Below are 20,071 nucleotides of genomic sequence, written 5' to 3'. Positions count from 1 at the left end.
CTATGGGCAGAGCTTGGGTTTTATCCTTGGGGGAAATGGATAGCTACTGACGGCTTTAAAGTACGAGAAGGGTGTCCTCTGATATGTAAATTCAAATGACTCATGTCTTCTGAACAGGAAAGAACTGAAGATGGGCAGGAGAGGGAGGAGAAGCCTATGGAAGGCCTTGGACAGAATTCAGGTGGGAAAGAAAAATCACCATATTTTATTCATCAAGGAACCTCCCACCCTTCACCCAAGGGTGACTTGCTGGTAATTCACTCTCTCTTCTAACATTTGGGTTATCTTGGCTTCTGATCTAAGCACAAGAAAAGTGATTTTAAAAGGACCAGGTGGAGAACTCCAGGCTGAGTCTCAGAGCTAAGTTTGCAGGGAGAAACTAAAGTCACAGGAGACAGCTTAGGAAGTCACATACACGTGAGAGGCAGACCGAAGAGCAAAGGTCATTGTAAGGGGCCACTCTGTGCAGGGCCAAACAGCCTCACCTTACCCCAAGTGAGGCATCATCCAATGCCTGGAAGCAGCATTTCCTTGACCTTGGACAGTTGCATAAGCCTGGGGTACACGCTGCCGTTCCAAAGGGCTGGCTCCAAGCACAACGGCTTATCTCGTCCAGAGAACGGACTCCAGTGCTGTAGGGAGGTAAGCCAGTGGTGGATGCTCACAGAAGCGGTTCTACTCACACAGGGCTCCCTGTGTCTATTCCCAGCGCTCTGCGCGCAGTGATCACTTAATTTCCCCAAGCGCCTCGTGCGATTGGCACTGGCATCAGCCCAGGTTACAGAGGAGACAGCTGGGGCTTGAGGTGGTGAGGTGACTTCCCCAAGGACATCCAGGCTGTACATAGAAGTGCCCACACCAGAATCCAGGCAGTCTGGCTTCAGGGGGGTGTGCTCGGCTTTTCAGCACTGCTGACCACACACGTTTTACCCTAGCTCAAAGATGCAGAGATGCTGGGTTCTCACTGCCCGCACACCCTCTGCTGGGCACCCGACGTCCTGCCCTAGAAGAGCTGGCCATCTGTTGCTTGGTACAGAAGCGAAGCTGTCAGAGATCAGCCATGACCCAAGACAAAGTGACCCCCCTTAGAGTTCCTCACTGGGTGATGTACAATGATTCATTTATTTGTTCAGCATTTACTAAACATCTCTGACTTCCAAAGTCCCAGCTGCAGGCTGGTCACAGATCAGGGGGAACAGCCCACACTCTGGACTCCGAGTCCTGTTTTGCTTCTGGCATGTGTCGTGACCCTGGGCTGCTCACTTAACTTCTCGGAGCCTAGGTTTTCTAACTCTAAGATAGACATGGTAAAGGTTCGGATGGACTTCAAAAAAGAAAAACAAACTGAATGTGACAGCTACCTATGAACCATAGTAGAATGCTTTCTTGATGAAGGTGAAAGAGGAGAGCGAAAAAGTTGGCTTAGAGTTCAACATTCAGAAAACTAAGATCATGGCATCCAGTCCCATCACTTCATGACAAATAGATGGGAAACAGTGGAAATAGTGGCTGACTTTATTTTGGGGGGCTCCAAAATCACTGCAGATGGTGACTGCAGCCATGAAGTTAAAAGATGCTTACTCCTTGGAAGGAAAGTTATGACCAACCTAGATAACATATTAAAAAGCAGAGACATAACTTTGCCAACAAAGGTCCATCTAGTCAAGGCTATGGTTTTTCCAGTACTCAGGTATGGATGTGAGAGTTGGACTATAAAGAAAGCTGAGCACCAAAGAACTGATGCTTTTGAACTGTGGTGCTGGAGAAGACTCTTGGGAGTCCCTTGGACTACAAGGAGATCCAACCAGTCCATCCAAAAAGAGACCAGTCCTGGGTGTTCATTGGAAGGACTGATGTTGAAGCTGAAACTCCAATATTTTGGCCACCTGATGAGAAGAGCTGACTCATTTGAAAAGACCCTGATGCTGGGAAAGATTGAGGGCAGGAGGAGAAGGGGACAACAGAGGATGAGATGGTTGGATGGCATCACTGACTCAATGGACATGAGTTTGAGTAAACTCCAGGAGTTGGTGATGGACAGGGAGGCCTGGTGTGCTGCAGTCCATGGGGGCGTAAAGAGTCGGACACAACTAAGCAACTGAACTGAACTAAGAATGCTTTAATCCTGCCAAGGCAAAGCACACATGAGTGTAATCACCGAGGTGCTGGCAGCCTGGGCTGAGGGAGGTCTCTGGATTCGCTTTGGCTATTCGGCCCTTTGGGAAAACAAAGCTGACAAAAGTTTTGCAGTTTATAAATGATAACTATTTGAGTCTTAGGCACCTAGATGCACAGAAGGTAGGTGGAAGTCTTGTTTCAGCCGATCCAAATTTCCTTCCACTTGAATCTCTGATCCAACCTGTTTCCTCCAAATGAAATCAATTTGATTACCCCCAGCATCAGGAAGCTCACTGCCTATAAGGCAGTCTCTTCTTAGCTGTCCTTTCACAAACTCTCTTTCTTATGCTCTGTCTTAAGTGGGACCCTTTCCCACACCCACAGTAACCTAGTAAATGAATGGCCTTCTCTGGTACCTTCTGCTGAACAATTAAAGGTCAGAGGAGGGTCGGGTGGCTGAGGAAAAGATAAAATCTAGGCTCTTCACATCTCCCAGATGGAAACCAGGATGTTTTAATAAGGATATGATTTATGATGAGACCTATGCTTTCCTCCTGATTGGAAAAGGGTGGCTGGGGCTTTCTTCATGTCAGCTGTAAGGTGGATCGAGTCCCTCTGTGATGTTTTTCTTCATACTCTGCTCCTTTTGGGAAAGGCTGCATGCTAAGTCGCTTTAGTCATGTTTGATTCTTTGCGACCCTATGGACTGTAGCCCGCCAGGCTCCTCTGTCCATGGGATTCTCCAGGCAAGAATACTGGAGTGGGTTTCCATGCCTCCTCCAGGGAATCTTCCCAACCCATGGATCGAACCCATGTCCCATGCATTGGCAGGTGGGTTCTTTACCACTAGAGCCATCCCGGGGAGTCTGCTTCCCAATAAATAAATAACAGCAAATCACAAATGAGCCCTTCCTATCCTGGAGTGACATATGATTTACCAGGACTGAAATGCAACCTACCGCTTCCAAGTTGGGGGGGGTGGGGAGTGGTCTGGAGAGAAAACCCAAGGGAGCCTCCAAATTGTCTGAATCCCAGATATGAGCCTTGAAGGAAAGGGTTTAGTTTCTGTGCTCCCAGAGAAGAGAATCAACAGAGAAATAATGATAGTGTGCAATGAAGAGAACAAAATGAATAAATAAGCCCTCTCTGAACTGGATTCAAACATTTATTTTACATGAAAGAGGGCTAATGACATTCAATAGGATAGAGGAAATCAAAAAGTCATAGCCAGCAGCCACTCTTTTAAACCAGATTTTGAGCACAACCCCCCAAGGGCTGTTCCCACCAATTTTCCAATAAATCACACACTGACTTTTAGAAGAGACAGATATTTAATTCGTGCATTAGAACCACGGGGCCATGACCGAAGGCTGAGGCCCCGCGGCCCACACTCTTCCTGCACAGTCCCTTAAACCACCCGGCTATAAAACGATGCGTTAATTGGGTAATTAAGCACCAGGATGGCTGCAGGATGAGTGGCTGATGGCTGACCTTTGGGGCCGAGATCAAAGTTCGAGGGTTAAAGGACTTGCCCCATTGGGAGCCCACGGCTTCCTCTTCTGCTTCAGGTAGTTAGATTATAATTAATTATTTAAACAGAGGGCCCCATTCTGGGGTTGAGGTACCCGGATGAGAAGGCAGCGAGCTGGAGAGTGTTAATTACCTCCTCTCAGTATGAGCTGAAGTCAGCCTCCTGTGTGTGTCCAGGAGGGCAGATGGTGTAGGAAACACACTGCCTCTGGGGCTGGTCCTCTGGGCAGCACACTGGGGCACAGAAAGGACCAAGATCCTCCCGTGAGTGAGGGCATTCCCCACACACACGTGCGTGTATGTGCACACACACATGTGCATGCACGTGCATACACATACATGTGTGCACATGTGTGCGTGCACACGTGCTCTTACACGCATATGCACTCACGTGCATACACACATGCACACGTGTGCACACATGCATACACAGGTGCATACGCGTGCATGCACGCACACACATGTGCACACACCAAGTCTTCCCCTATCTGCTCATTTAACAATGAATGCTTGTTCTGGACAATGCAACAGGGGTCAGCGCCTCCCAGGGCTCAGGCTTTGTCCAGTATCACAGGGAAATGCAGTCATCATGGCCTGATCCATGCAGAGAAGCAGAGAGCAAAGAACAGGACAGCCTAGTTCTCTGCATCTCCCAAATCCCAAATGTGTGGACCCAAGGGGAAGAAGCTAGAGTCTCCTCCCACTGGAGCAGGGCTCAGGAGGAAAATAAGACAGTGTCTCAGGAGGGGATGGAGAAGGAGACAGCAACCCACTCCAGTATTCTTGCCTGGAGAGTGCCATGGACAGAGGAGCCTGGCAGACTACAGTCTACGGCGTCCCAAGAGTTGGACATGACTGAGTGACTAAGCACAAAGAAAGGACATGCACAAACCTCATCGTGGGGGAAAACGGCTGGTGGAGAAATCGAGGTCTCCTGATGGAAGGGGGAGCTGAGAGCTGAAGCCCAGGACCCAGCTGACCCAGCTGACCCAGCACTTAGGGATGTCAAAGGTGTTCCCTTTGACAGAGGGGACAGCCTGAGGGAATGCAAGAGAGAAAGGAGACCCAGCGCTGGAGTGAGGGGGTGAGGTGGGGCGGAAGGCAGAGAGGCCCTGAGAGACCCTGCTCCAGGATTTACCCGCCCCCATGAGGAAGACACTGGAAGGTTTACAGGAGTGTGTGCACTGGGTGGGGTGGGCAAGTAACCGGGTCAGATTTGCAAGGTCACAACAGGACCCAGGGGGTCTCCCTGATGGCTCAGCAGGTAAAGAATCTGCCCACAGAGCAGGAGCCACAGGAGCCACAGGAGCCACAGGAGACCTGGGTTCAATCCCTGGGTCAGGAAGATCCCCTGGAGGAAGAAACCGTGACCCACTCCAGTATTCTTGCCTAAAAATCCCATGGACAGCGGAGCCGGGCGGGCTACAGTCTGTGGGATCTCAAAGAGTCAGACAGCACTGAGCACGCGTGCAAGCCCACAACTGGACACAAGTCTGAATCCAAGGCAGAGGCCCTGGCCCAGCTGGAGGGAAGGATGCAGAGGGTCCACCACCCCCACGCCCCTCCACTTGAAACACACACCCTTCCCCCATCCTGATCCATGGCTGCTGGCGGTGTGGCAGGTGGGGGGTGGCAGGGAGCCCAGACAAGGAAAGGTTGGAACTCCTCTTGAGGCCCTGCCTGGGGGGCACCCCTTAAAAAGCCAAAAGGCAGGGGCTGCAGGGGGAAGCCTGCTGGGAGGACTGGGGGTTGGAGATGCTTCTTTCTCTGGCTTCTTTGGATCCGGATGATGCTGGCCGGGGTCACAGCCTCAGCCAGGAGAACCCAGACCCCTCCTCTCTAGAGCACCTATGGCACGCTCATGTCACTACCGTGTGCTTCCACCACTGTCTCCCCGCAGACAGACAGCCCCTTGAGGGTCTCCCTCGCCTTGTACCCTCGGTCTTCAACACCCCACCTGGTGGGGAGACAGCCCTATCCCCGGCCCGCCACCTCCGATCACCGCTGCTTCAGGGTCGGAGGTGAGGACCTTCTCCCCATCAGCTGCAGGATCAGCCCCCAGTCTTAGAAAACTGGCTTCCTGGGCCCATCTGAGCCAGGTCAATACGGCAGCCATGGAGGCCGGGAAGGCCACTGAAGACCACGCCTGCTGCTACGGGCACGGCCACGTTGCAACAAAGCCACATCCATCCATTAAGGGAAGCTGTGCTGCGACTCTGTCGGCAGCTGGAAATCCTACCCTGAGTTTGCACCGTAATGAAAGAGACAATGGAGAGGTTTTCATTTCCCCCAACCCCGCAGGGTAGAGCGCCTGCTCTGAGATATAAATGAGACCCAGATGCCAGGCTTAGCAAAAGCACAAATTACAACACCTCTGAGATGCCCATTGTGTCCAGGCTGACTCAAGCAGGTTTGCATGTCCCTGCATCCCCAAAACAATAGCTCAAGTAGTCATCAGATGGCCAGAAACCAAAGCTACCGTCATTCATAGCCAAGAGGTGCTGGTAATTAAAGTATCCCTCGCCCATTATGTAGAGAGAGCAGCTATTTCTATTTGAAGCCTGCTGGTTGGATAACTGCTTCCATTAAAACAAAAAACTCACTCTGAGATACGATTTAACAGGCAAGTGCTTTGGGGGTTTGCGACCGGCTGCCTGCGCACGTGGCTGAAACACACACATCAGATTTTCAGGGCCCGTGACTGCCAGCGTCTATCTGCACTCCAGCCTTCAAGAAAACAGACACATTCTCCTGAATTAAACTCTGCTCACAATGGCAGTGCCAAAGTCAGCAAAGGCATGCCAGAAGCTGGAAAAGGGGCCGGTGCATCAGAAGTCAGCCATTCAGAAGTGTTATCTTTCATTGTTTGTTTGTCTGGCTTACTCATGGTGCCTGAGCTTGGGGTACTTACCACGGGCCTGGACCCTATAACAGTCACTGGAATAGTACAGTTAATCAGCCATACCCAGAACCCGTCCACATTAGAGTGCCTGTCCCACCTGGGGCTTACAGGGAATCCCGGAGCAAAGACAGAAATTAAGGCGCTGACAGCACCAATGAAATACCCTGGGAGCTCCCAGAACACAGGGCCTTTGAGACATGAGGGTGTAGAAGTCTCCATGCAGAGCCGCTGGGACCAGCAGGCACCAAATGTGCTACCTCAAGCTGTCTCCCTGCTGACAACCCACGGATGGAGTTAGACATTCCAAAGGTCTTGGCAATCTGATAAATTCAACTCAAGAGCTGTAACCTAATACAGAGAGCGGTGTTAGCAGGTGCTGTAATGCTGGGGCCATTCTAAGGATCATCTTGAACTTCTTTCTGTGCTGGTGATGCTCTAACTCACACATCTGCGGGCTCTTCCCTGATGGTCTGCAGTGAGATGCTTAGACTAATACTGGGAGCAATCTGTCCCCCATAGCAAGAAGCTGTAGAGACTAGAGTCTTCCAATCAGTCCCCAGACCGGGATGAAGGCTTCCCAGCTCATCAACAGTGGTGGGGAAAACCTCTCCCTTCCAGGCACAAACAATGGAACAGTGACCTGCTCACTCCATGGTGTCGGCTGAGGCCAGTCACATTGAACATGAATCCCAGGTACTAAGTTTGCAAGATGAGGAGTAATTGGAAGGAAAGAGGAGGCAAGGAAGGAAGGAGAGAAGGAGGGAAGGAAGGAGGGAGGGAGGAGGAAGGGGAAGAAGGAAGGAAGGAATGATGGGAGGGAGGGAAGGGCAGGAAAGGAGGAAGCAGGGAAGGAAGAAAGGAAAAAAAGTGGCCCAGATCTATTTTCACCACTTGACACACAGTAGGTACTCTAAATCACTTTTAGAGGAGAAACAGATGAAGTCAGTAGATATGACCAAGGCTAATCTAAACCTACTATAAAATTCTCTTTCAGTATAGTATAAATTGCAACATCATTGATTCACTAGTATTATTTTATGAGAACAAATGATTGCTGAAGAAAGCCACTGCAGGTGATAAAGGAACTTGAGAAGGCAAGGCTGCCAGCTTTGGGTTCCGAAGCAGCTGCGTCCTTAATTACGTTGCCTGATTTATACTCTATTAAATCTGTATATAAGTAACCCATTTCTCTGAAAGCATTTAAACCTCTTATATTCTACCAAACACGGTGCTTTTATTTGAAATAAATGTATCCAGCTCTTTGGGGAACATATGGTATATTTCTCTCTTATTAATAATTCAGTTCAAATGAGCAAAAATTAGTTGGTGCAGTTACGGCTGATTTTGTCCTGAAAAGATCCGCATTAATTTTAGACGTTTTGTAAATTGGGCTATTAAATAAAAGCATTATATGTGAATTACCCTTTAAATTTTAAGCAACTTGGTAGTTTAATGGTATTTTTTAGTCAGATTCATTTTCAATCTTTAAAAAATTATAGTCATTATGGTAAGACAAATTTTAGAAACCTGCTCCTTCTATCCAATTACATATTGTACTAATAAGTAAACGAGAAAACTTTTATGTTCTCATTTCAGTGCTCAGTCCTGCTTAGCTCCCTTTTTGGCTTTCATTCATCTTCTGAGACGTTCCCTAGGAGGAGGCTGGTCCTCTCTGAGAAGCTCTGACAAGGGGCCAGGCTCTGGAGGAGCTGAGTTCATCCATGAGGGGACCTACTGTGGAGGTGGAGCTCCCAAGTTCGTCTTTAGGGTCATTAGCTCTCTGCTGACGGGACTTCCTCTCTGGATGGAGACAATGCCTCACTAACGGTGCGGAGCTCTGCGCCTACAAGACCCCAGCCAGGCAATTTTGCTAGAAAGATCAAGGGATTCCTAACTGGCCAGGACTGCAAGGAGATTCAACCAGTCCATCCTAAAGGAAATCAGTCCTGAATATTCACTGGAAGGACTGATGCTGAAGCTGAAACTCCAATTTTGGGCCACCTGATGCGAAGAACTGACTCATTTGAAAAGACCCTGATACTGGGAAAGGTTGAAAGCGGGAGGAGAAGGGGATGACAGAGGATGAAATGGTTGGATGGCATCACTGACTCAATGGACATGAGTTTGAATAAACTCTGGGAGTTGGTGATGGACAGGGAGGCCTGGTGTGCTGCAGTCTATGGGGTCGCAAAGAGTCAGACACGACTGAGTGACTAAATTGAACTGAACTGGCCAAAAGGTCTTAGTTATAGAAGATGGACACAGAGTTCATCAGCTCCACGGTCCAGCCTGGCAGAGACACCCGAGGCCAGGCCCACTCCATGGTCCCTCCCCAGCTGCTCAGTCTGTGAAGGCCAGGATCCCAGTGGTCCTCCTGAGAAGCTTCCCTTGTTCAGCCCCATTCAGAGAGCCTGGGAGAAATGACAGGGCTCTGAGCATGGCTAGTGTCTCAGCTCTGAGCTTGGCTGGCTCTGTGATCTTAGGTGAGCCAGCCAGCTGGCCAAGCATGGTGCTGTCGGGGACAGTCATGCTTTCTGTCCACTGACCTCGACTCCTGGAGCAACGCTGCACTCACACCCACCCTTCCACCACCACCCTCAGAACAGTGACTCCAAGACGGGAATCCTCTCATCCTTTCTCCCAACTCCCCAGTTCCTTCCAACTCCCCAGTTCCTTCCTGCATGAGGGTCCATGTTTTCCAAGTGGCTCGCTGGATGCTGAAATAGGCATCATGCTGCCATATCCACAGATAGCCAGGGTGAATGGGGAACCCATATGGGGTCCCTCGAAGCACCCAGCCAAGCCCTCCTGCCATATCTGGCTGCTGAGCACGGTACTTCCTGGAAGGGCTGGAGAGTGGCGTGAGTAGAGAGACTGAGGCAGAGCAAACATTCATTCTATCACATGTAGACAACTGTCAGATCTCCATCCCATGGAGCAGACCTGCCCTGCTGCACAGGGATGGCTCCATTGTCGAGATGGCAAAAGTGAGGTCCTAGGAGGAGGCAGGCCTGCTGGAGGCTGTATGGGGAAGTCTGGGGACCACCCCATGGTGAAAAGTTACACAATAGATCATCAAACCCCTTTATGTTCTGGTCACCTGAGATGGCCCCCAGTCATGTGCCAGTCCCTGGAAGCAGACACAGAACAGTTCTTAGGGACACAGGTTCTTGGGTTGGCTGTCCTGCCACTTACCAGGGTGTGGCCTTGGCCACACATTATTCAACCTCCCTGTAGCTCAGGCCCCAGCTGTGAAATGGGAAGAATGTTATTGACTTCATAGATGGAATGAGTGCATGCATACCAAGCGCTCAGAAACTCTCCAACCAAGGACATTTAAGGAAAAAAAAAAAAAAAGTGTGAACCACCAGCTGGGGTCTCCATGGCAGGTCAACTCATGTGCCCCTAAATAACAATGTCTGAATGATTGTTTCTGAGACAGGCCTACTTCCACCCTGCCTCACTTCACTCAGCCAGATGCCAGGCCACTCCTGACTGCTGTGATCTACTAGCTTTGAGAACACAGCCCAGTGTGCCCAATATTTGCCCATTAAAGGAACCCTGCCTTGGTATCCATGACAACTGCACCATGGGAAAGACCAGGCTGGAAATGCCACCCTGACAGGCTCCAAGCTGAAGTCCTGGCCCAAGCAGGAAGAGGTCACAAGCACAGATTGCTTAGCTTTTTATACATTATTTTAACACTTCATACAATGCTTTAATGCTTTCAAAACACTTCCCTGCACATGTTGCCATTTAATCTCCCCATCAGACTAGGGTTATTTTTCCTAGTGATTATTATTTCCCATGAATGGTTGAGGTTAATCTACTTCCCTGAGGTCTCATGGTAAGAAATGGAGGATCTGGGGTTCAAATGCAGGCTCCAGAGTCCATTCTTGATGATTACACTGTATTATGTGAAAGACCAAAGGTCTCCTTGTCTGCGGTCCTCAAAACAGAGTCAGGGGGCTGTGATGGTTAATGATGTATCAACTTGGCTGGGCTGCAGTGCCCAGACATGTGAGACATTATTCTGGACGGTTCTGTGAAGGTGCTTTTGGATGAGATTATATCAACGGACTCTGTAAAGCAGATTGCCCTCCATGAGGGGGGTGGGCCTCATCTAATCAGCTGAAGACCTGGATGAACAAGGACTAATCTCCCCCACCCCCAACAAGAGTTCTGCCAGCGGGTGACCTTCAGACTTGAACTGCCACACCAGCTTTTCCTGGGTCTCCAGCCTGCTGATCTATCTTGCAGATTTTGGACTTTTCGGTGTTCATAATTTTATAAGCCCATTCTTTAAAATTGGGGAAGAGAATGGCACCCCACTCCAGTCTTCTTGCCTATAAAACCCCGTGTAAAATCCCAGAAAGAGGTGTCAGCTGGGCTACAGTCCATGGAGTCACAAAGAGTCAGACATGACTCAGCACATGTATACAGTCATCAAAATAAGTCTTGATAGATGGACAGATACAGAGACATTTCTCTGGAGGACCCTGACTAATGCAAGGACTTAAAAGAAAATTGCAGCTTCCCCCCTCATACTCATTCACACTTAAAACTTTAGTGGTTTGGACTCTGAGAATGTAGTTCTGCTTTGGGTCATTTTTTTCTCATGGGACAAGTATTGGGCACTGCCCATGAGCCAGTTCTATGGGGGATGTACAGACACAGGCCCTGGTGCTGCCCTCAGGGAGCGTCCAGACTGGGACCCAAGTCAGTGGCAGTGTAGAGGGAGCAGACCCTGCTTAAATGCAGCCTTCAACACTGATTGAGCAGGTGAACTTGGACTTGACCTTCTGGGTTTGGTTCCTTTGTAGGCCAAACTGAGATAATGGTGCCTAGGACATGAGCACTGGGTGTGAGGATCAGATGAAAAACCACGTGCCAGGCCCTTCATACAGCACCTGATCCACAGCCAACACTTAGTGATTAGCAGTTGTTTATTGATATTGATTAAAAAAAAATAGTGGGATGAATTGGTCCCAAAGCTTCAGAACCCAGCTTCTTCTAGAGGATGACTATATCAGGGCATATGGTCTAGAAAAGGGTGGTGTCAGGGGACACTCAGGCGCTGAGACGCCTGCCCATGGACAGGTGAGGCAGCAACCTCTCTGTACTCTAGTGGTGTGGGAAGAAGAGGGCTGTTGATAAAAGTAAAAGGAAAAAAATCTTAAAAAGCACGGAAGGAAATATTTATGTACATGTCATGTCATTAGCCTGCAGGACTCTGGACCACAGGTTATTATTTAGGTGAGTGGCTTAAAGGAATTAAGTGCATCCAGAATGATAGCTCAGTTAGGTCCTTGTTGGCACCACGTGCCCCAGGTGGTTTATGGGAGAGCCATCCAGATACTGATATGTGAGCAGCTCCGTGTATAGTTAGTTACAGGCAGCCACAAACTCAAGCAGCATCACCATCTATCCCTTCCCATCAGAGTAAGACCCTTAGAAGATGACAAGCCAATTGTCTGGCATTAGAACGAAAAGTACTCTCAATGCCTAAGGTTGAAGGCAGAAATTAGCCTGGATCCAGGAAGCTAACCATCCATGTATAGCATGAATGAGGTATAATACCATGGATATTTCTGCAATGCAATTGGTAGCAATAATAATGATAAGATACGAATTATATAGCAATGACATTATCATCACCATCCTACCCCAGAGGACAGGGTAGAGAGAGACAGATGAGTAAACAAAACTAGAATGATCCAAAGTTCCAGGTGCTATGAGAAAGCAGTTCAGCAAAAGAGACCAGTTCTCCCATGAGTGGCAGGGGATCGAGGCAGAGAAGGTCAACTGATACTTGAGCTGAAACTTCCAAGATGAACTGGGTTTCTACTCTGAAGAGGGTGAGGGGACTGCCAGGTACAGTGTTCCAGGACAGACAAAGTAAGGTATACAAAGCACGGAGGTGGGGACAGGCTCAGCTCATCCAATGAGTCCTAAGCAATTGAGGCTGGAGGCTGGGGGGCAAGGGGTACAGGAGGTTGAGAGGAACAGTGAGGCCAGAGGTAGGCGGGGGCAAGGTCTCCAACAATGAGTCATAAAGCTTGATGAGATTCAACTGCATGAATACTCTTGATGCCTCCATTTAAAAGCAGAAAAGAAACCTATTTTCTGAGTTCAGACCATGGTCTTTGAGATCTCTTCAGCTGTAAGGAAGCATGTAACATAATCCTTCAGAAGGAAATTCTCCCAACACAATGGAGAGTAATGTGTCAAATAGTTGTGTGTGGAGAGGTTTGGAAAGGAGTCCACTGAAGGGGTAGGAACGGGGAAAGGCGTGTGATCTCCAGCCCGCTGTCTCTGTCCATTATTCAAAAGGTGGCTGGCTTGCCTGGTGGCTCAGTTGGTAAAGAATCTGCCTGCAATGTGGGAAACCTGTGTTTGATCCCTGGGTTGGGAAGATCCCCTGGAGGAGGGCATAGTAATCCACTCCAGTATTCTTGCCTGGAGAATTTCATGGACAGAGGCGTCTGGCATGCTACAGTCCACAGGATTGCAAAGAGTCGGACACAACTGAGCAACTAAGCATAGCACAAAGGCTAAGCATTGGCTAAGCTGTTGTTTAGTTGCTGAGTTGTGTCTCTTGAGACCCCATGGACTATAGCCCACCAGGCTCCTCTGTCCGTGGGATTTTTCAGGCAAGAATACTGGAGTGGGTTGTCATTTCCTCCTCCAGGGGATCTTCCCGACCCAGGGATTGAACCCTTGACTCTTTTACATCTCCTGCATTGGCAGACAGATTCTTTACTACTGAGCCACCCAAGAAGCCCACTGGCTAGGTTACAACCAGGAAAACAACTGCCAGAGACACACATCATATCTCAGTGGGTCTTCATATTTAAGTAAAAATGGCCTTGAAGTTGTAATATTATCTACTGACCCTGGCTCTGGACACAAATGCAATCTTAGTAAAATGTCTACATATTTATAAAACAAAAATGCTTCTAATCTACTAGTGGTCATATTTAAGGCCCAAGTCTAACTCAAAGTGTCATGGTGAGTAAAGGAGAAATGCAAACAGCTTTATTCATCTGTGGGTCATGCAGGTATCAGCTTGATCATTGGTAGCAATGTATAAGAGATACACAAAGAATTAAATGGGGGATTGGAGGAAATTGATCAATAGATTAAATATTTTTATACTGGTGTGTTTGATGCAGCTTGTATTAGGACAAGTAATGTTAGTTACTTAAAACTCAACATTCACAACACTAAGATCATGGCATCCGGTCCCATCACGTCATGGCAAATAGATGGGGAAACAATGGAAACAGTGACAGAATTTATTTTCTTGGGCTCCAAAATCACTTCAGATGGTGACTGCAGTCATGAAATTAAAAGACACTTGCTCCTTGGAAGGAAAGCTGTGACAAACCTAGACAGCATATTCAAAAGTGGAGACATTATTTTGCCTACAAAGATTCATATAGTCAAAGCTATGGCTTCTCCAGTAATCATGTAGGGATGTGAGAGCTGGACAACAAAAAAGACTGAGCACTGAAGAATTGATGCCTTCAAACTGTGGTTGCTATAGAAGACTCTTGAGAATCCCTTGGACTGAAGGAGATCAAACCAGTCAATCCTAAAGGAAATCAACCCTGAAGAGTCTTTGGAAGGACTGATGCTGAAGCTGAAGCTCCAATACTTTGGCCACCTGATGGAACAACCGACTCATTGGGAAAGACCTTGATGCTGGGAAAGATTGAAGGCAGGAGAAGGGGGTGAGAGAAGATGAGATGGTTGGATGGCATCACCAACTCAATGGACATTAGTTTGAGCAAACTCCAGGAAATAGTGAAGGTCAGGGAAGCCTGGCTTATTGCAGTCCATGAAGTTGCAAAGAGTCGGACACAACTGAGCAACTGAACAGCAACAACAATGTCAGTTACTAAAACAAAACCCCAGAATCTCCATAGTGTAACCTAATAGGAGTTTCTTTCTAGTTCAAGTAAAATTTCTTTCTGGTTCTACTGTTCAGAGGCAGGAAGAAGAATCTTGTCTTCTCCATTTATCCTACAGATGGGAAGAGAGAATACGGATCACAAGAAAAGGTTCTCTTAACCTAGAAGAGATGCATGAATCCATTCTTACACCCAGAACTCAATCATAAGTCTCCATCCAACAGCAAAGGAGGCTGGGAAATGTGGTCTAGCCATACACCCAAGATGAGAGCACAGGTGTGAGCATGAGCCGTCTTGCCCCCATAGCTTAATACGTCCAAAAGTGAAGTGAAGTCGCTCAGTCGTATCCGACTCTTTGTGACCCCATAGACTGTAGCCTACCTGGCTGGCTCCTCCATCCGTGGAATTTTCCAGGCAAGAGTACTGGAGTGGGTTGCCATTTCCTTATCCAAGGGATCTTCCTGGCCCAGGAATCAAACCCAGGTCTCCTGCATTGCAGGTAGATGCTTTACCATCTGAGCCACCAGGAAAGCCCAAAATCAGACTTTAAAAACAGATTATGAAATAGCAATAAATATTTTTCAAAAATGACTGCTTTCATTCCTATTCCAAGTCATAATTATTTTTTACCATGTTTCCTCCACTCTCCAAAGTTGTACAACCATGACCCATGTACCCCTGAAGATGTAATATAAAATATAAATCAACAAATTCTGCTATAAAACCTTGCACAGCTCATGTATGGTAAGAGCTGGTGCTGGCAAGTGGGGTCAGTACACTTTTCCAAGACGTGTCCCACTCCTCATTCACGGCCTTCAGCCACCATAGAAACGCAGGATACCAACTTGCCCCAAATGTCTACTCTGTTGTCTAAACTGGATTGAAACCACCAACTCTCAGAATCACATGACTTGACTTCAAACAAATTAGCCGTTGGACAAAGAAGTTAGTCCTTTTGCCATCTGCTTAGAGAGAGCCAGAACCACCACCCAGCAGGTCAATAGCATTCAAGACTGAGGCTGCAACTCCATCCAGACATCACTGCTCACCCAGCAAACAGATGATGTCGGCGACTGTACCCCTGACCCGGCCATTTCTCACACAGCAGAAGCGACTCCATAATTTCTCCATCCCGGCTTCATGGGGTCTACTTAGATGAAGACACACGACCATGTGCCAGGGATGTGACAGCTGAAAGGGGAGGGCAGGCTGCGTGATTATGGCTAATCATTGTCCCCCTGTCCCTGGGTGGTTGATACTTATCAATGAATGGCACCAAATGTAGTGTGAAATCCCAGATAATTAACCGTGAACCGGGGGATAACTTAGCCCAGGCCCATTTCATTCATATTTTAGAGGGAAGATACACAAGTAAACAATTTAAACCTTGGTGTTTATACCACCCCCACGTTTGGGAATGAAGCTTCAGCATTGTCTCTTGCAGGCTGTAGACTCAAAAGAGACCCACAATTTCTGACCAGCAAAAGGCAAGGCCCAAACCGACAGGACTGGGGAGAATTTATTTTTTCCCCTTTTCTCCTCAGCCGAAGTTATTATCACAACTGCCGGGGAATTTGTGAGATTGGGAGATAAGGATCTTAATGATTCTTTGGAGACCCGTCAATCACCGCAAACTGCTACCAGGATCGAAATTACATCTGCATTTGAATTAGCAACATTACTCGCCAATTTAGATCAGAGTGAACATTTTTCCATTGAAGATGGAATTAAATTAGAAAATGAGTGAGTCTTTAATTTCCAGATTATAAATCACTGAAAATAATTCAACTCCTGTACCTTAAGGCCAATTACATTATCCTAAGCGACATTTTATCTCCCAAGCTTCGGAGTGATTTGGTGACAGGAGCCTTCACACAAATCAGTCTTGCTCCCGCAGCAAGAAGTGTGTCCGCCCACCGAGTCACACACAGAACACACCAGGAACCGTTTTCCTGCCGAAGCTTATGTTACATGAAATTTGCTTGTCTGTTTGGTCGTGTATTTTTGTCTTCTAATGAACTGATACAGTAGCCAGATACGAGGCCTGAATTAAGTCAGGTTCAGCAATGCAATTTTAAAAGGATTGAACTTGTTCCAGACTGGGGCATCTTCATCCCGCCATGTCCTTCCTTCCTTTGGTCTACAAAAAACAAAGATGTCGTGGATGTTTCTGAGGATGAACAGTCTGCGCGCAGCTTCCTGTGTCCACAAGGCCATGTATGTCCTCCTTTACCGCCTTTCACTGGAATTATTGTCTGATGTCCACACAACTGTCTCTCCCTAGACTGAGCAGCTCGGAGGGCAGAGCCTATTGTACTAATGCCCATCTGGCAAAGGGATGAGAATAGGCAGAGCCTATTGTACTTTGCCCATCTGGCAAAGGGATGAGAATAGGCGTTTGTTAAGTACTAAGTGCAAAAAAGGATTGAATGAGTGGATGATGTGGGGTCCTCTCCACCAGATGAATGGCTGTCACAGAGATGAAACAGACAGATAACAGGCAGCCCACTTGCCTCCTCACGATCTTCCCCAGCACAACCCAGGGTCAACCAGAGAGCCAGGGAGGGCCCTTTGGCACTAGCAGGGTCTCATTTTTTAGGGTCCACCTGGCCTACAAAAAGGTCAAGGAGCCTCCCCAACAGACTACAAACCTTGCTCAACCTCTGAGAAAAGTAGACTTGACCCAGAAAACTTCTGAGTCCCTGATGCAGGGACCAAGGAGGGATAAAAAAGGAAAAGCCCAAAGAAGTTAGGAGACTGGGAAGTATTTTGAACTATGCTGGCCTTTTAACAAGGGCTTCCCTTGTGGCTCAGATGGCATAGAATCTGCTTGCTATGTGGGAGACCAGGGTTTGATCCTTGGGTCAGGAAGAACCCCTGGAGAAAGGAATGGCTAACCACTCCTGTATTCTTGCCTCTAGAATCCCGTGGACAGAGGAGCCTGGCAGGCTACAGTCCATGGGATTGCAAAGAGTCAGACACAACAGAGTGACTAACACACATTTGCAGGCAGGGAAGGAGGCAGAAGAAAACACCATTCTTCCCCTAAGATGCAGATGGTGGCGGGGGGGGGGGGGGGGGGAGCATGACGACAGACGACCTGCTCCCTTTTTAGAGAGGGAAGACCCCCGTGCCCCTTCCCCTCCTGGCCTCGCAGGGTTGGAAGCACAGGGCCTCCAGCCAGTGCCCGGTTCCTGCTCCCTCTCCCCACTCAGCAGCCCTCAGTCCTCTGGCCTCGCCCAGGGAGGCCCCACACACTTCCCCGTCCTGGAAGAACCAGACACCAGGCTCTCAGTCTTTGGGTGAGGGCGGCTGCTGTTGGACCACATCACAGCTTGGAGCATTTTCCACATCAGCCTCTGAGCCCCTCACACCCCAGGGTGGGCCCTGGGACAGGGACTCTCCTCGGCCGTTCTCTACTCAGGTCCAACAGCGTAGGCTCTCCAGGGACAGGCACGTGGGCAGAATGAGTGTTGTCAGTCAATGGGAACCGAGCCATCATCCAGGGGCTCAGGGTTCCTCCAGACACCCCAGCTGGGAAAGGACAGCCAAGAGGACTGGCTCTGAGCCCCGCTTCCAACACACGCACATGTGTGCATGTGCGCCCTGGCCCCAGCAGATGCTTGTTTAGTGTCTATACCAGTTTCTTTAACGCTCATTTGAAGCAATGACTCTGCTGCTCAGAAATCACTTCATTTAAGTTAGCAACTGACTGACCCAGTCCAACTCACTTGGTCCATATACGGGAAGTGGGACCAGCCCAAGGAAACCCTGCAAGTTCATGACAGAGCTTGGAATGAAAGTCAGGACCCAGACTCCTTCATCAATTCAGTTCAGTTCAGTCGCTTGACTCTTTGAGACCCCCACGGACTGCAGCACACCAGGCCTCTCTGTTCATCACCAACTCCCAAAGCTTACTCAAACTCATGTCCATAGAGTCTGTGATGCCATCCAACCATCTCATCCTCTGTCATCCCCTTCTCCTCCTGCCTTCAAACTTTCCCAGCATCAGGATCTTTTCAAATGAGTCAGTTCTTTGCATCAGGTGGCCAAAGTATTGGAATTTCAGCTTCAGCATCAGTCCTTCTAATGAATATTCAGGACTGATTTCCTTTAGGATGGACTAGTTGTATCTCCTTGAAGTCCAAGGGACTCTCAAGAGTCTTCTCTAACAACACAGTTCAAAAGCATCAATTCTTTGGCGCTCAGCTTTCTTTATAGTCCAACTCTCACATCCATACATGACTACTGGAAAAACTCCCTCATCACACTTATTCAAAGCTTACATAACAGAAGCAGCCACCTGAATTATCACCATCACCACGTTTGACTCAAGTATGCTGTCTACAGTGCCTTCATGGATAAACTTACTAAAGCCCTATGAGCTAGGAGCTATCCTACCATACCCATTTTACAGATGTAGAAGTTGAGGCTCAAAGCATTAAGTAACCCTCCCAAGGTCTCCCCAATAGCAAGTACCAGAGCAGGGCTTTGAACATGGGCAGTCAAGCTTCTGAGCCCACATCTATAATCACTGAGTTGTATCTACAGTGTCGCTCATCACAGATCTGGCAGGCCTTGCTCTTCCTTCCACCTTATTGAAGTTTTCTCGGTTGTCATGAAGCATGAGAGGCTGAAGCCCTTGACCTTTCTGGCTTCAGAGCCTGGGGTGTGTTTGGTAAGGGTTTAGATTTGCCAGATTTAGCAAAGAAAACTCTTTGGAACAGACTTACATCAAACAAATGTTTGTTGTTTAATTGAAATGCAAACACTGCCAGGTAGCCTGTCTCTTCCTGGCAACCTTACGGAGGTGGCCTGTGTTCAGAGAGCTGTGAGGTCAGGGGAGGCCTGTCCTTCCTCCTGAGACAACCTCCTCCACAACTGTCCTCACTCCCAGGCCCTTGCCCCACGTCCTTGACTCCTTTTCAGCTCGCAGGCCAGCCCTGCCCTGAGAGGGGGCGAGGTTCCGGCCGTGGGGCTCTCTTGCCAGCACCCCTCTGGGAACATCTGAGATCACAGAGGGACCAAAGGGCAACTGGAGGCCTCTTGACAATTTGTCTAAGGAAGGAGCAGAGTAACTGATGCTCCTGCTGGGGACCCCAGCCATGGGACCAGTCTCGGTGCTGCCCTGCCTCCTCCCACGGCTGCAGGAGACCCCTGGGCTGTCACTGCTCCATCTACCCAGGAGGATGCAGGGCACACAGCTGAGCATCCCACTGCTAGCCTGTCCTTTTTCTTTTTTTTGGTCTAGGTCTATTTCTTCTCTCTTTTTTTTTCTTCATTGAATTTGTTACAATGTTGTTTCTGTTTTATATTTTGGCTTTTTGCCTGCAAGGCATGTGGGATCTTAACTCCCTGACCAGGGATTGAACCAACACTCCTTGCATTGGAAGGCAAAGTCTTAACCCCTGAACCACCGGAGGCGGGGCTGGGGTTGGGGGTGGAGGTTCCACCCTAACTTGCTCCTTTGCGGCCACTGCAGCACTTCGAACAGCACCTGGGAGGTTGGTGACCCAGGACTAAGGCAGGGGTGACGATTGGATGCACGTCTTCCTCCCCAGGCGCAAGGCAGGCATTGCTAATCGATCACTGCACTCTCCAACCA

This window comes from Bubalus bubalis, chromosome 23 (assembly GCF_019923935.1).
Source record: "Bubalus bubalis isolate 160015118507 breed Murrah chromosome 23, NDDB_SH_1, whole genome shotgun sequence".
Lineage (NCBI taxonomy): Eukaryota > Metazoa > Chordata > Mammalia > Artiodactyla > Bovidae > Bubalus > Bubalus bubalis.
Note: the sequence above shows the minus strand (reverse complement) of the source record.